A 15,078-nucleotide genomic window follows, 5' to 3' on the forward strand; every position below is an offset into this window, starting at 1 on the left:
CCTTCGCAATGCGGGCACGACCTTTCAGCGACTGATGCAAATCGCCTTGGGGCGGCAGCTCGGCAGGAACACAGAGGCCTACGTTGATGACATAGTGGTCAAATCTCGCGACGCGAGGACGTTGATTCAAGACTTGGAGGAGACCTTCGAGAGCTTGCGCCAAGTGAACTTGAGGCTTAACCCGGAAAAGTGTGTGTTTGGCGTCCCATCCGGCAAGTTGCTAGGGTTTCTTGTATCCCACAGCGGGATCGAGGCGAACCTGGAAAAGATCAAGGCCATCGAAGATATGAGCCCACCATAGACCCTCAAGGAGATGCAAAAGCTGGCAGGACGGGTGACCGCATTAGGGCGTTTCATCTCTAAGCTAGGCGAACGCGCCTTGCCCTTCTTTAAGCTCATGAAGAAGAAAGGCCCCTTCGAGTGGACCCCGGAGGCCGACCAAGCCTTCCGAGACCTCAAGAAATACCACACCAGCCCCCCGGTGATGGTGGAACCGCGGCCTCTCGAGCCTCTTTTGCTCTACCTTGCCGCCACCCCGTACTCTGCCAGCACGGTGCTGGTGGCGGTTTGGGAGGAGCGTCAAGACAAGGGTAGAGCTGATGCAGCACCGGGCCAAAGAGGTGCAGCAAAGCCATCAGCGGCGGAGGACCTAGCTCAGCAGAGCAACGTCGCGGAAGCTCCTGAGGGCGGTCAGGTCTCAGGAGACCCATCACCTCAAGATATGTCGCAATCTACACGGGACCCGAGCCTCAGCAGTGTACCGGCCCTCGTCGAGCACCCAGTGTACTTCGTCAGCACTATACTGCGGGACGCGAGGGCGCGCTACCCCATGCTGTAGAAGCTCCTGCTCATACTTTTGGTGGCCTCGCACAAGCTGCGGCACTACTTCCAGGGCCACCCCATCAAGGTCGTCTCATCTTACCCTTTGGAGAGGATACTCAGGAGCCCAAACTCAGCCGGAAGGGTCGCTGAATGGAACATCGAGCTGCAAGCATTTCAGCTAGAGTTTAGCACCACCATGGTCATGAAGGGAGCCACGCTCGCCGATTTTGTGGCAGAATGGATAGGTGCCCCGGCTCTTGAGGAAGGAGAAGACCGGTCCACCTCCCCAGGAAGAGAGGCGCCAGACGGCTGGGTCATGTATTTTGATGGCGCCTTTGCGCACCAAGGCGCGGGGGCTGGAGCAGTGCTCATCTCGCCCACTCAGGACAAGCTTTGTTACACCATGCAACTCTGTTTTCAGCACGGCGAAAGGTCTCCAACAATATCGCAGAATACGAGGGCCTCATAGCCGGCCTGAAGGTTGCCGCGGCTATGGGGGTGAGGCGCCTTACCATCAAGGGCGACTCGCAGCTCCTCGTCAACTTCTCCAACAAAGTGTTCGAGCCAAAGGACGAGCACATGAAGGCCTACCTTGCTGAGGTGTGCAAAATGGAATAGCAGTTCGCAGGCTTTGAGCTGCAACACGTGCCCCCGGGCACCAACAAGGAAGTCGACGACATCGCCAAGAGAGCATCCAAGCGGCAATCGCAAGAGCCCGGCGTATTCGAAGAGCGGTTCTTCAAGCCGTCAGCTATGCCGCCTCTTTCAAGCATGACTCAGCCTCGGGAGGAGCTCCCTCAGCCCCCGGCCTTGGGAGCCCCAGATTGCGGCCCAACCTCAGGAGCTCGGCTGCTCTTGACGCTTGAGCCCCATGAGGAGTGCTGGACCTAGGAGTTCAGGGAGTACCTGATGCACGGGACACTGCCAGAGAAAGAAGAGGACGCGGAGCGCGTGTCCCGACAGGCCACGACATACTACATTCAAGATGGCGAGTTGTACAGGAAACGACCGAACGACGTCACGCTGCACTGCATCTCAAGTGATCAAGGGAGGGAGGTGCTGACTGACATACACGGCGGGAACTGTGGACATCACTCATCATCACGGACCCTCATCGGCAAGGCCTTTCGCAGCAGATTTTATTGGCCTACAACACTCAACGATGCAGTTGAGCTAGCGAAGTCCTGCGAAGCTTGCCAGTTCCACGCCAAGCAAATCCACCAGCCTGCTCAGGTCCTCCAAACCATCCCGCTCACGTGGCCGTTCGCGGTCTGGGGGCTGGACATCCTAGGCCCGTTCCCACGAGCGCTAGGGGGCTACCGATATCTCTACGTCGCCATCGATAAGTTCACCAAGTGGGCAGAGGTGGAAGCCGTCCGAACCATTCCAGCAGGCTCTGCTGTCAAGTTCATCAAGGGCCTTGTGAGCCGCTTCGGGGTCCCCAACCGCATTATTAGAGATAACGGCAAGTAGTTTACTAGTAACCTCTTTAAAACCTAATGTGCTAACCTTGGAACGCAGATCTGCTATGCTTTGGTACCCCACCCCAGGAGCAATGGTCAGGTCGAGCGCGCCAACGCTGAGGTCCTGAGGGGTCTCAAGATCAGGACCTTCAAGAAGCTAGAGGCCTGCGGTAGGGGCTGGCACGATGAGCTCCAGTTCGTGCTGTGGTCCATCCGCACCACCGCTACCAAGCCAACGGGCGAGACTCTGTTCTTCCTCGTCTATGGAGCTGAAGCAGTCCTCCCTCACGAGGTTAGGCATCACTCTGCGTGGGTCCTGGCGTTTGACGAAACGCAGTAGGACGCCATGCGGGGGATGGATACCGTGCTGGGGGAGGAACGACGTCGCGAAGCTGCATTAAGGGTGGCAAGGTACCAGCAAGCGCTGCGGCGCTACCACTGCTGAAACATTCGCTCCAGGACGCTCGAGAGTGGTGACCTGGTCCTGAGGCGGGTCCTCTCCAGGGAATGCTTGCACAAGCTCTCACCCATGTGGGAGGGCCTGTTCAGGGTCGTCCACATCACCAGGCTTGGCGCCATGCGCTTGGAGACACAAGAGGGGACACCTATCCAAAACGCCTGGAACATCTAGCACCTTCGGAAGTTCTACCCATGAAGCAAGGCCCAGTGCCTGAGAAGCAAGGCCCAGTGCCTGAGAAGCAAGGCCCAGAGCATTTGAAGCAAAGCCCAGTGCATAAGAAGCAAGGCCCAGAGCCTGTGAAGCAAGGCCCGGTGCCTGTGAAGAATCGCGGCCCATGACACTCTCACGTAATAATTAGTTAGGGCTGTACACGCCCCAGAGTCTCAGGAGCGCCAGCCTCAGGCCCTGGGGCTCCCTCCCACGCCTAGTGGACAGCACTTAGCTCCGCGCTGGAGAGAAGACTTGAAGACTAGATTAGGTGCCGGACGCGGCTTTTCATTTGCTTTCCGTAGTTGGCTTGCTTTTCCTTAATAGAGTTTGCCTTTGGCGTTCCTTGCTGATTTGGTTCCTTCGCCTTTTACCGCGTTTTTCGGCTCTGGTTTACCCGTGATCTCTCTCTCTCGCATACCTCGCGAGGGGGCTAGGTAGGTGCCCTCGCGAGCTTTTCCTTCTCTCTGCTTTCTCCCGAGTCACCCTCGTTTGAGCCTGGAAGCTAGCGCAACTCTCCTAAATCCGTGCCCCTCGGGTACCGCGACGGAAAGCGCCAAGTCAAGGTTCGGGTTAATGGCAAAATCCTCTAGCGCACCCCCTAACAAATTCTTGCAGTTCCTGAGCAAATGCAGATATCTCGTGAAGGAAGGGGCGTCCCAAACACGCCAGGTTAGGTTATCTCTGCACAAAATAACAGCATGGCATGGGAATAACACGCATGTTGCATTAACTAAGAACCATAGTTCGATACACGCCCCTCTGGGCCCATACTGGTTTCATTTTCTGGTGCATGAAAGAAAGGAAAAAGCAAAGAAAGCGGCGTTTCAGCAATTCGCGGGGGCAGACCCTTAGCAACGCCCAAGCGTAGCCAGACCCCTCCTCGCGCTTCACGGAGGCGCGACGACGAGATGACCTGCTGCCTCCTTAGAAGCGAGCGTGGCGGCGCAGCGGCTGATCATAACCACTGCTGCTAGAGCTGTCGCAGGAGGGAGAGGCGCTGTAGCTAGAGGAGATGCGGTCGCCGCTGAGGGCAGGCTCGCCCTCACCCTCGTCACGAGCATCGCTAAGGCCAAGCACCTCCTCACCGTCATTCGTCTCGGGGCAGCACCCGGCATGGTGGCCATCTTCCCCGAACCCCCTCACGTAGAGGGTCGACCCACCGTCATACTTGAAGTGGAGCGTGCACCACAGGCCCAGGCCGCGCGCGCGTGCGAACGTTTGCCAGCCACGGGCCAGGGCGATGTTGCCCACGGTAGAAGTCTCGATCGCAACCCAGGAGGCCTTGCTGCAGCAACCATCTGCTTGCAACTAGAGCCCCCCTGGACCAGGGGCCGGCAGCTCATCGACAAGGAAGCGCGGAAGCTGGAGCCAGTTGCCGGCCGGGTTTTCCGACCAAACAACGAACTCCGGCGACGCCTCCGCTGAATGGAAGCGCGGGCGGGGAGGCCTCGCCACCATCGCGCACCTCCCCCCGTCAACTGGACCGCCGCGGTTGGGACGGCCCCCTCTACGTACTGTGGCGCCACATCGACAGTGGGCCACGGCGGGGGTTGCAGCGTGCTTGTGTGGGCGGCCGCTACCGCGCTTGGGCACCGGGGAACTAGGGCCCTCGCGAGGGGCCTTTCCCTTCTCGGCGACAGAGAACTTCCTTTGAGGCGCCATCGGAGGCACTGCAAGCAATGGATCAAGAAGGAGGAAGCAAGCAAGGAAGAGGTGGGCAACAGGGGCTCCACCCCCTCCCCATTTATAGCAAGAGAAGGCCAACCGGCGTCCCCCACGATCGCAGGTAATGATGGTTTCCCATGCATGTCGCAGGGACTTGTCAAGTCATGCAGTCGTCAAGGCAACGTGGGGAAGCGGAGAGGCCCACGTCCAATCAACCGCCACGCGTCAACGGAGGCTGCAGGCTTTTGGGGCCCGCGGTTCTCCGAACTTGACCCTTGGCTTCACCGCGAAGCCAAGCCCGCGCGAACCTTGGGCCCGTGGGCTACTATCGGTGTTCTGGGAATGGGGGTCCCCAGACATGCCTGCCTGTGGCCCGCGGTGTGGCTGAGCCAGCAGGCCGTACGTCCCACCTTCACCAACAAAGCATCCAAGACCCTCGCGAGGGGCCAAGCCTCGCGAGGCGGACGACGCAAGACCTCCTCTGGAGTGGCCTAGCTGGGCAGGCTCACGAGGAGCGGAGATATCAAGGGGAGGTAAACCTCACGAGGCTCTCGTGACGTGAGCTGTGACGATCGACACCAGGCGGGCGCCAGGTGGGCGCCAGCGCGCACATCGTCCTTGTTTCCTCTTTGGTGCAAAGGGGGCAAGCGCAGCCGCGGAGTACCGAGGCCTTAGGCAAAGGTTGCCATTTCAGTGCAACAAGACCAAGACCATGGACTGCAAGACGGAGGTCACCGTGGAGCCCAGAATAGCGTCACCACCAGAACTTTGTGCAGGCAAAGACTACTTTTGTCAGGATAGCTTGTACTAGCTGTCCCCCCTCAAATTAGCCCGCCATTGTTGGCTCCCTTCCCGCTCGATATTTGGGAAGAGGACCATGGCCTCTATAAATAGGGCTAGCCACCACAATGGGGAAAAACCGGATCTGAGCGAGAGGAAGAGAGACCACCTAGCACACACAAGCTCACTGAGCTCAAGCATGACTCAACCTCAGGGGGCCGTTCTTCCCTTGTATTTTTCATCATCAGCCCAAGAGGCAATCCACCACTACCACACTGGAGTAGGGTATTACACCACAACGGTGGCCCAAACCAGTATAAACCACGTGTCCTTCTATGTTGTGAGTTCGTCGAGTTCGTTCGCAAGATCTTAGCGAGCTAGAGTGTAGATCGGTTGGAGGGAAAGACTTCGCGCGCACCCTAGTGTTTGAACCTTAAGGGTTTGCCGGAACCCCACACCCCGACACCATTCTATTCCACCTATAGTGCTATATCCATGGCTCACGCTCATATATTTCATGAAGATTGAAAAAGTTTGGGAACACCAAAAGTATGAAGCAATTGCTTGGCTTGTCATCAGGGTTGTGCATGATTTAAATACTTCGTGTGCTGAAGATGGAGCATATCCAGACTATATGATTTTTTAGGGATAACTTTCTTTGGCCATGTTATTTTGAAGAGACATAATTGCTCAGTTGGTATGCTTGAAGTATTATTATTTTTATGTCAATATTAAACTTTTGTCTTGAATCTTATGGATCTGAATATTCTTGCCACAATAAAGAGAACTACATGGATAAATATGTTAGGTAGCATTCCACATCAAAAATTCTGTTTTTATCATTTACCTGCTCGAGGACGAGCAAGAATTAAGCTTGGGGGTGCTGATACGTCTCCAACGTATCTATAATTTTTGATTGTTCCATTCTATTATATTATCAACCTTGGATGTTTTTTATGCTTTATTATGCACTTTTATATGATTTTTGGGACTAACCTATTAACCTAGTGCCCAGTGTCAGTTTCTGTTTTTTCATTGTTTTCGAGTACAATTGACGTGAAACTTCACGGAACTTATTTTTGGAGCGGAAGCAATCCAGAAGACTTGGAGTGTACGTAAGGGAACCAACGAGGAAGGCACGAGGCGGGGGGCATGCCCACCTCCCTGGGCGCACCCTCCACCCTCGTGGGCCCCTCGTGGCTCCCCTGATCTATTTCTTCCGCCTATATATATCCATATACCCTAAAACTATTGAAGACAAGAATAGATCGGGAGTTCTGCCGCCAGAAGCGTCCGTAGCCACCGAAAACCAATCTAGACCCGTTCTGGCACTCTACCGGAGGGGCAATCCCTCTCCGGTGGCCATCTTCATCATCCCAGCGCTCTCCATGACGAGGAGGGAGTAGTTCTCCCTCGGGGCTGAGGGTATGTACCAGTAGCTATGTGTTTGATCTCTCTCTCTCTCGTGTTCTTGAGGTGGTACGATCTTGATGTATCGTGAGCTTTGCTATTATAGTTGGATCTTATGATGTTTCTCCCCCTCTACTCTCTTGTAATGGATTGAGTTTTCCCTTTGAAGTTATCTTATCGGATTGAGTCTTCAAGGATTTGAGAACACTTGATGTATGTCTTGCGTGGGATAACCGTTGTGACAATGGGTTATTCTATTGATTCACTTGATGTATGTTTTGGTGATCAAATTGCGGGTTCCGCCCATGAACCTATGCATAGGGGTTGGCACACATTTTTGTCTTGACTCTCCGGTAGAAACATTGGGGCACTCTTTAAAGTACTTTGTGTTGGTTTGAATAGATGAATCTGAGATTGTGTGCTGCATATCGTATAATCATACCGGCGGATACTTGAGGTGACATTGGAGTATCTAGGTGACATTAGGGTTCTGATTGATTTGTTCTTAAGGTGTTATTCTAGTACGAACTCTAGGGTAGATTGAACGGAAAGAATAGCTTCATGTTATTTTACTACGGACTCTTGAATAGATCGATCAGAAAGGATAACTTTGAGGTGGTTTCGTACCCTACCATAATCTCTTCGTTTGTTCCCCACTATTAGTGACTTTGGAGTGACTCTTTGTTGCATGTTAAGGGATAGTTATGTGATCCAATTATGTTATTATTGTTGAGAGAACTTGCACTTGTGAAAGTATGAACCCTAGGCCTTGTTCCCTAGCATTGCAATACCGTTTGTGCTCACTTTTATTATTAGTTACCTTGCTGTTTTTATATTTTCAGATTACAAAAACCTTTATCTACCATCCATATTGCACTTGTATCACCATCTCTTCGCCGAACTAGTGCACCTATACAATTTACCATTGTATTGGGTGTGTTGGGGACACAAGAGTCTCTTTGTTATTTGGTTGCAGGGTTGCTTGAGAGAGACCATCTTCTTCCTATGCCTCCTACGGATTGATAAACTTTAGGTCATCCACTTGAGGGAAATTTGCTACTGTCCTACAAAACTCTGCACTTGGAGGCCCAACAATGTCTACAAGAAGAAGGTTGTGTAGTAGACATCACATGGTCTTCACGAAGATCTACATGCCACCACATAGGTGCTTGACTAGTTGGCTTAGGAGCCACGTACTGCCACGTGGGTACCTGCTTAGTTGGTGTGTCGGCCACTGAGCTGGGGTGGCGACGGGGCGGCAAGGCCTTGCCGCGGTCTTGCTGATCTTCCCGGCAGGGGTCTTGCCCGGGCCTTGTGGGCGCCCTCGGCAAGATTCTTGCCAGGGCCTCGTGGGCGCCCTCGGCAAGAGTCTTGCCGGGGCCTCAAGAGTATCTTTTGCAGGAGCCTTGACGGGGCCTCATGGGCATCCTCAGCAAGGAGCCTTGCTATTGTCTTGTTTCTTGGTTCCTACCTAGGCTTCGCAGGTACTTTATCTTCACAAAGTTCTACATGCCATCATGGGGGCGCCTCCTCGGTCTTGGTTCCGATGTGGTTGGCGGTGTCGGAACTCTTAGGCTCAAGGGTGGCGGCTCTGCTGGTGTTGGGTAAGTTGCCCCAGCAAGATTCTTGCCGGGGCTACGCAAGCTCTCCCGGCAAGGCTCTTGCCGAGGAAAGCCCACATTGTCCCTCTGCTTCTCGTGCCTTCGGCTTGGCGCTGCTCTAGTAGTCTTGTGTCTTTGCTTCCTCTGCTCTGCCAAGCGTGGCTGCAGGCATGTGGCTGCGACTACCCGCGCACAAGTAAAGGGGTACAAAGGTGACCCCCTACATCCAGTTTGCGGTGCAGCAAGTTTGCTTGCATATGGACTCTCCCCGTGATGTTCACTGGTCCTTGGCCAAGCGCAATCTTCGGTACGTTTGCGGCATGCCAACCTACAATCTTCGTCTCTGCGCCTCCTCCCTTGGCAGCTCCACCATCGTCCATGCTTTCACCTCCGACCGCCTCAACGACCTTCCCATCAAAGACCATGTTCCCGTCATGCTTGAGCTAGACCCCCCCTCCTACAACGCTTGGCGCACCTACTTTGTGCTTCTCTTCCCCTCCTACCGTCTCATTGAGCATGTTGACGGGAGCGTTGATATCCGCGACATGAAAGGCGATGACGAGTGGCAGGCCATCAATGCCTGTATTATTAAGTGGCTATTCCTCATGATCTCGCACGGGCTCTTCAACATGGTGAACTGCCGTTACCCGTCTGCGCATGCCATTTGGATGCGGCTTTGCGACCTCTTCCTTGACAATCAGCTTCAGCGCCACGTGATCCTCCAAGGGGAGTTTTTCACCATGTAGCAAAATAATCTCACGATCGACGAGTACTGCACCAAGCTAGAAGTTCTCTCCGATGAGGTTCACAACGTCGGCATGGTGATTGACGACTTGGTCCTCCTCACCAACCTCCTCCGCGGCCTCCACCCCATCATTGGCCATCGTCCGGCTCATCACCATGCCCTCCTGGCCTCACTGGGTGGTTCCGGTCCCAGCGGCTCCTCAGCGTACAGCGGGCGTGCGGCCTACGGCACCGCCATGCCGCCCCCCTACGACACCGCCCCCACCGGCTACTCTTACGATCTGGCGCTCCTAGCCGCCATCCACGCCGCCCCTACCCCAAGCAACTACTACGGCGGTGGGGACTAGTACATGGACACACGCGCCGCCGCTCATATGGCGTCGCACCCTGATATCCTCTCTCATGCCTCTCTGTACCCGTTCTTCTCTCGCATCGTTGTTGGTGATGGCTCTGCGCTTCCCATCACTCACCATGGCCCATCTTCCCTCCCCTTATCATCGTCATCATTACCTCTTAACAATGTTCTTGTGTCTCCATCCTTAATCAAAAATTTATGTTTCATTCGTACTCTTACTCATGATCATCCTGTTTTTTCTAAATATTTACAGTGAGGCAAGGCCCCACAGCCCTTTATTATAGACCAACAACTATACAAATAGAGGAAGAAAAGAGTATGTACAAGAGCTAGCTTGCAAAACTACATCTAACTACCTGGAGTTAAACTAGGGAATCAATCCAAGCAGTCAACTTGACCTTGGTGTCTTCTTTAAGCCTATGTGCTAAAAGGGAAATATCATGTACAAAATTACATTTCCAGGCACCAAAAGTAGCACTCTCCCCTCTAAAAGTTCTATCATTCTTTATGATCCAAATATTCCAAGCTGCAGTGAGAATTACTTCGAAGAAGAAAGGATGCTTGAACCTGGATCTTGCATGCTGAATACATTGCTGAATATCAGGGCCGCTGGACCAGTCAATGCAAAGATAGCTCCAAACTGTATAACTGAAATTGTAGTTGAAAAACAAATGCAACATGTCCTCATACACATATTCATTGCAAATAACACAAAGATAATCATCCAAAGGAGATCTCTAATTCCTATGTATCAACAAGTCCTTGGTGTTAAGTCTGTCAAAGAAGAACAACCAGCCAAAGACTTTGATCTTCATGGTACACCTGCTTTTCCATAACCATTTACAAGGTTGAATTGTGGGAAAATGTGAGTTCATAAGAGTGTAAAATCTCTTTACATTATAACACCCTGATTTGCCAGGCCATACCCAAACATCTGGTAGGTTCGAGTCCCTGTTTAAATCCAGAATCTAGCCTTCCAGCACTTGTAACTCTAGTGCAGCCTCATGAGATTATGGCAGGAAGAACATGGAGAAGACATCCTGTGATATGAGGAATTCATGCACAGAGACTTTATCATTATTAACAAATGAGAAAAGCCTAGGTAACCTCCAACACAATGGTCTAGAAGAACCACCAATGAGCCAAACATCAGTCCAGAAAAGAGCAGAGTCTCCCATATTGATGTGCATTGAGGCAATAGCAGTATATGCATCAGAAATCTTGAGCATATATCTCCACCAAAATGAACCCATTGGGATTGTAGCATGTGGAATTCCATCATCATGGTAGCTATTCCAAATTAGGGTCACCCAGGGGATATCTGCCTTATTAAAAAAATTATGCAGATGCTTGAGAAGGAGACCCTTGTTTTGAATGTGCAAGTTAATCACACCAAGGCCTCCTTTGTCCTTTGGCCTACAAACCAAGTCCCAAGAAGCCAGGGATTGATTTGGAACATCACTACTTCCCCTCCATAGGCATTGTCTGAAAATTATGTCCAACTACTTGATAATACCAGCAGGGATTTGCAAACTATAGAGGAAGTAGATTGGCATAGAGGTCAAGATAGATATTAGCACCTGTAAATGAGAGCCTTGATTCAACATGCATGAGCTAGCAGTCAACCTCATTTCCAATGTGTCAACTAAAGGCATGAAGTCCACAATTCTTGGCCTGGTAGTTCCAAGTGGCAAACCCAGATAGGTGAAAGGAAGTTTCCCAATTTCGCAGCCCAACAGAGCAGCTAACCTGGTTGCCTCCCCCTCGTCAATGTTTAAGGGGATCATGGAGGACTTTGCAAAATTAACCTTTAATCCAGTGGATTGTTGAAAGGCAAGCAACATATTCTTAAGGGCTACCAATTCCTCGTCTCTGGCTGTCAAAAAGATGATAGTATCATCAGTATATTGTATTATAGGAAACTCTTGGTCATGAGTTGGGATTGGGAGGGTTAGGGTTCCATGTAATAACATTTGATTAACCACAGATTACAAAAGGTCCGCAGTTATGACAAATAGTAGGGGTGAGAGAGGATCACCCAGCCTGACCCCACACTTGCACTTAAACTGTTTGCCAGGGATACCATTGAGCAGCACAGAAGAGGACCATGTGGAAAGAATTTCTTTAACCCAGCTAATCCATTTATCATCAAAACCCTTGTGCTTTAGCATCTGCAAAATAACCTCATGTTCCACTGTATCAAAAGCCTTAGCAAAATACAGTTTCAGAATGATAATAGGTCTCTTGGACTGTTTGCATTGATGTATATATTCAAACGCCCAAGCTAAATAGTCCTGAATTGATCTTCCCTTAAGAAAACCATACTGATTCTTATGTATACAATTCAAAATCACACTTTGCAACCTATTGGCCAACAGCTTGGTGAGAAATTTCAAGCAAGTGTTAGTTAGAGATATTGGCTGAAAATCATTTGGTCCCTAAAGAGAGGTCATCTTGGGTATGAGAGTTATGAGTGAAACATTGATATTTTCCAAAGACAATTTTACCTCATAAAATCCTTGAATCAGACGCAGAAAATCCATCTCAATAATGGGCCAACAACGTTTGATAAATATTCCATTGAAACCATCCGGGCCTGGCGCCCGATCAGGTGGCACCTCTTGCAAAACTTTTTTAATCGCAGCATCACAGAAGGGCTGTGACAACTCTTCCAGACAAGGGACGGGCTGAATGAGGTTCTCCAGGTCATAGCCCATTGAAATGCCCTGGGCCTGGCCCATTCTGTTTTTAAAAGAAGCCCAAAGGATTCCCGCCATTTGGTCATGATCAGATACTAGGTCATCCATCCCTGAGGTTTTCAGGCTAGCTATGGAGTTCTTCCTCATGCGCTCAAAAACCATGGCATGGAAGAATAATTTTCCTCTCCCACCTTTATGTACCTGATTGTGCATCTCTGCTTCCAATAGATATAATGCAGTTTCAACAGGCACTCATAATGCAACTTAATGATTCTCCTCAAATTAAACTCAGTCCTCACAAAGGGGTCTCAACTCTTCCAACTGATCAAAAAGAGAATAACCTTGCTGCAATCCACTGTTAGCTTCTTGAGGTGAGAGTTTCTTACTCCAAGCCCTCAAGTCATACCTGACGCGTTTAAATTTCCTTGTTAAAACAGCATATGGAGATAGGTCAGAGAATACCGGAGCCTCCCAAGATTTTCGGACACATTCCCTAAAACCTGGTATGTCCACCCAGAAATTTTCAAATCGGAAGACCTTAGATTTAGGAATTTTCGTATCAATTGAAACCACACATGGCACATGATCCAAGGCTATTTTGGCCAAAGGAAATACCACGGTATTAGGGTAATGTGATATCCAATCCGAGGTTGTGAAAAACCAATTAAGCTGCTCAATGAGTAGTATTTGCTGCATATTAGACCACGTGAAGTTTCTTCCTTTTATAGGTAATTCCAGAAGGCCAAGGTGCCCAATGGTTTCGTTAAAAATGAAGATGTCATTTATATCTCCTCCTGGTATATTTCTGTTATCCAAAGAGCGAATAAAATTAAAATCACCCAGGAGGAGCCAATTGTCCTCTAGAGGGATGGCTAGGTGGTATAATCATCTAACAAAATCATCTCTAGGTTGACCCTCACATGGCCCATAGACCGAGACCAAAGTCCACTTCTCAGAATTATGGACAGACTTGAAAGAAACAACCACACTAAACTGCTGAATTTCCATGAGCTGCCCCTCAAAAACAAAGGAGTTCCATATGACCAAAATTCCACCAGATGCACCCACAGAAGGGGAAAACAAACTAATCTAAACACCTAGGGCAGAAGGACCTAATCATTCTAATGTCAAACTGCTCACACTTGGTTTCCTGCAGACAAATAATGGAGCAGTGACTCTCCTCAATCTTGGCTCTAATATCACGTTGTCGAGCCTCAGAGTTCAAACCACGCACATTCCAATTACGAGACGATGTAGTCTCCATAAATAGCTAACATAAAAATATAATAGCCAACTGAGTTTCTTAACAGCCCAACTATACTCCAAGCATAGATGAACACATCAAGTTCAGACAAGTTCAGAAATTCAGTCCTACAGAATGAAACAGAAGCAAAATGATAGAGGACCAAACATGTCCAGTGTCCCAGCGATGCTTTGCAGAGTTCACACATCATTAGGAACATCGTCTTGTGGAGCTTGCTGAGGAGGAACTGTAAGCTTCTGCATTGTTAATTCTTCTGGAACAATACCAAGGGCAGAGCCAATTTCCTGCATGGTAGCGATTGGTATCGGAGGTGGCAGAGGAATCTCCTGGCCTGGAGCAGAGTCAAACTTGAGCTTTTTGGCCTTGGCACGACAAAGATGAGTTGGCTTGATAGGGATTGCAAAAGTGGGCTTCGTGCCAGTGCTTTTGGCGCAGCTGCGAGTCACTCTTCTGACAGAAAAAATCCAATCTCTCTTCCACTAGCTTAACAGCGCGCTTGGGATGAGGGGTTGCCTTGGCCATTTCCCCAAGGGCGAGGGGGCGGCAGAGCTAAACTAAAACTCTTCCTGAGTATGATCCTGCGAGTATAAGTCAAAACCCTGTGTGCCGTCAGGCAACTCCAGGAGCACAATAGAGGAGCGTGACTACTGGCAAAGATCAGGCTTTGTGAGAACCATGGAAAACCAGCATTTCTCCAAGTGAAGTGATCCAAACTTAACAGGCACTGGTGGCAGAGAAAGCCCTGGCAGAACGGTGGGTATGTTCTTGATCATGAACTCTGGCAGTAAAGACTTAAAAGATCTTTCCCATATCATTGCAGGGGGTAACATTGGCCCATAGAAAACTCTAGCAATTCCCAGGTTGATAGGATCCAACGGACCCATTGGATGGATGTCGATCATCGGTTGCTGCACCTCCTCCATGTCAGCATCGTCATCAGAGTCCATAGACAGATTGAGTATCATGGAGTTTTGATCCCAGGCGATTAGGTCTTGCGCTGGGGCTTGATCAGGCTGTTAAACTGGTTCCTCCCATGGCCCCCATCCAACATCATTGTTCATATTCTGTCCCCAGCCATTTGCATCATTGTGCCCTTGATCTTGGTCAGGGGGCACCGTGTTCCATCCCAACGCAGGGTATGGCGGCATGGCCCAGAAAAGCTGGGGAGGGGGATTAGCTCCTGGCATTGGGTGTGAATTGCCATCAAGGGGCATGGGGTCCTCATCCACTGGGATCATAGCCTCTGCAAAACCACCATCCAGAATATAGCAACCAGCCGTCCAAGATACAATCGCACCTCCCCAATTAGCAAATTCTCAAAAGGCGACAAATTGTGGAACCAGAGTGTTATGAGGGAAAGATGCATGAACCAAAGACTTGACCTAGCGCCTGTCTGTACTATTCCAATAATGAAACTGACCAAAAGTACTAACCATATCCGCAATGCACTGTGTATTGCGATAATCTAGAGGGATGCCAATGAACATCAAACTGTTGGGGAACATAGCATGCAATTTAAAAAAAACCTACGATAACACAAGATCTATCTAGGAGATGCATAGCAATGACAGGGGGAGAGTGTGTCCACGTACCCTCATAGACCGA

Source organism: Triticum urartu, chromosome 6A (genome assembly GCF_056163025.1).
Source record: "Triticum urartu cultivar PI428250 chromosome 6A, HENAU_Tu73, whole genome shotgun sequence".
NCBI classification, from domain to species: Eukaryota; Viridiplantae; Streptophyta; class Magnoliopsida; order Poales; family Poaceae; genus Triticum; species Triticum urartu.